Below are 2,148 nucleotides of genomic sequence, written 5' to 3' on the forward strand. Positions count from 1 at the left end.
ATAGCCGCGGCCACGGCTGACTGAGCACCTGTCACGTGCTGAGCGCCCTGTGCGCCGCCTCATTCCTCCAGAACGATCCTCTGAGGGGGCCAGGGGCGTTCCCATCCGCGCCTGTGGCAGAAAGGAGGCACCCGACCCCGTGCCCGGGTCCCAGTCTGAGCAGAAGCAGAGCCCGGCTTCAGACCCAGCAAGGTGAGGCCAACTTCCTGCTCCGAGAACAGTGGTTCTCCAGCTTCAGTGTCACAGGACCCCCTGAGGATGCTGTTCAAGTGCCCCCCGTTCCAGCAGGTGCCGGCGGGACTGGAGATCGGGCATTCCCAATGAGCGCCCAGGGGCGCTGACGCTGGTGGCCCTTCCAGAGTACACTGAGTAACCAGATCAAAGCCACTGCTTCTCAGACTTCAGCGCCTTCAGAGTAACCGGAGGGCTTGTGCAAACACGAATTGCTGAGCCCCATGCCCGCGTATTTCTGATTCAACAGATCTGGAGTGGAATGTGCTAATTTGCATTCTGAACAGTTCCCAGAGGATGTTGGTGCTGCTGGCCTGGGTACCTCACTTGGGGTCCCACTGTCATAGCATGTGGACACAATAGCCCCAGGTGATTGCTGTAATCAGGTGAATTTCCTCGCAATACTATTGTAGAACATACATGCAGCCTGTTCCTGTGCAGCATTCTATAGTACAGCTGTGGCATAATAGGTTATAGGTTATATATTAGTGAGAGTGTTTATATAATAGTATAATAGGTTATACTTTATTACCAAAGACCATGATACTTCATATTATACAAAACTTATACTGCTATAGAGAACCCTATATAATTTTAAACGATTTCTGTTCGATGACTTTTGCTGGGAATTTGAACTTGTGCAAGCTTCCCAGAGCAGGGCCTGATCTGCCAGTTGGCATGCTTTTATTATTTTATTTTACTTTGGTATTTGTTTCTCAAAAAGCTGACTGTAGAGAAAACATCTACTTAACTCTGCTATCTGCTGAATTTCACTCTGGTAGCTGCCACGAGGCCTGCGAGCTCTGTGTGTTTGCCACGTTGTCCAAGCTAGAAATCCTAACAGAACCCAAGTCCGAAAACCGTCTGCTAGCCTCCACTGAGGCAAGAAGTCGTGAGAGGCTCACCTGAATACCATGGCCGCTCACCTCTCCACTCAGGGTAGCTGCCGGTTTGAGAGCGTCCTGTCCTCCTCCGCACACCCAGCTCTGCGCTACCGCTGCTTCTCCTGGAATGCACCTCCCTTTAGGCTGCAGCAGGGCCGCAGGAGAAGGGGACAGATTGAATGTTCCTTCCAGAAGTAATTTAGATGTCTATTCACTATGCAAAGAAAACTGGGAAGAAAGCCCCCGTCCACATCCATGAGACAAGACTTATTTGTATTGACTAGAAGTTGGACACTTTGGAATGCACTGTGCACTCCTGACTTTCAGTAAATGCTCTTCGACCTTGAACAACATGGGCTTGAACTGTGCGGGTCCACTTAAAGGTGGAGTTTTTCAATAAATATAGTATGTTCCCTTCCTTATGATTTTCTTACTAGCACTTTCCTTTGCCTAGCTGTTGTAGTAATATATAGAAATGTTTAAAAATGCCTAAAAAATATTAAGGTTTAAAAATGTTTAAATTAACTTTCCTTGAAACTTAAAGCGTGACATTGAGAACACATTCTCCACTGCCCTGAAGCGTGTGTACCTCATAGATAAGGATTTGAACTTCAGTAAATAACTCAGAGTGACTTGTCAAAGTAACCAGTTGAGTCCCTCTCCCTCGATAACCACATGTAGTCCCTCGCCCTGTCTGAGATAAACCTGTGCATTCATGTAATTCTTTGATAGCCACCTGGGCGGCTGCAAACGGGGTACAGGCTTTAAAAGTGGGATTCAAACCAGCCCAGTGCTCACCTGTCGAGCCAGCCACAAAGGCACGTCCTCCTGTCAGTCTGGTATGTGACACCGCTCCACACTCCTCTCTCTGCCGGATAACAGAAGAATGGCCAGTACCTCCCGACTGAGACGGCCGAGCTCTGGGGTGCGGAGTGCTGGGCCCCTGCGTCCGGACCAGCCCAGCCCGGCTGCCAGACCCCAGAGGACAGCACCACCAGGATCCCGTTTAAGCCTGTACCCTCAGCAGCTGGAA

Source organism: Myotis davidii, unplaced genomic scaffold (assembly GCF_000327345.1).
Source record: "Myotis davidii unplaced genomic scaffold, ASM32734v1 scaffold821, whole genome shotgun sequence".
Lineage (NCBI taxonomy): Eukaryota > Metazoa > Chordata > Mammalia > Chiroptera > Vespertilionidae > Myotis > Myotis davidii.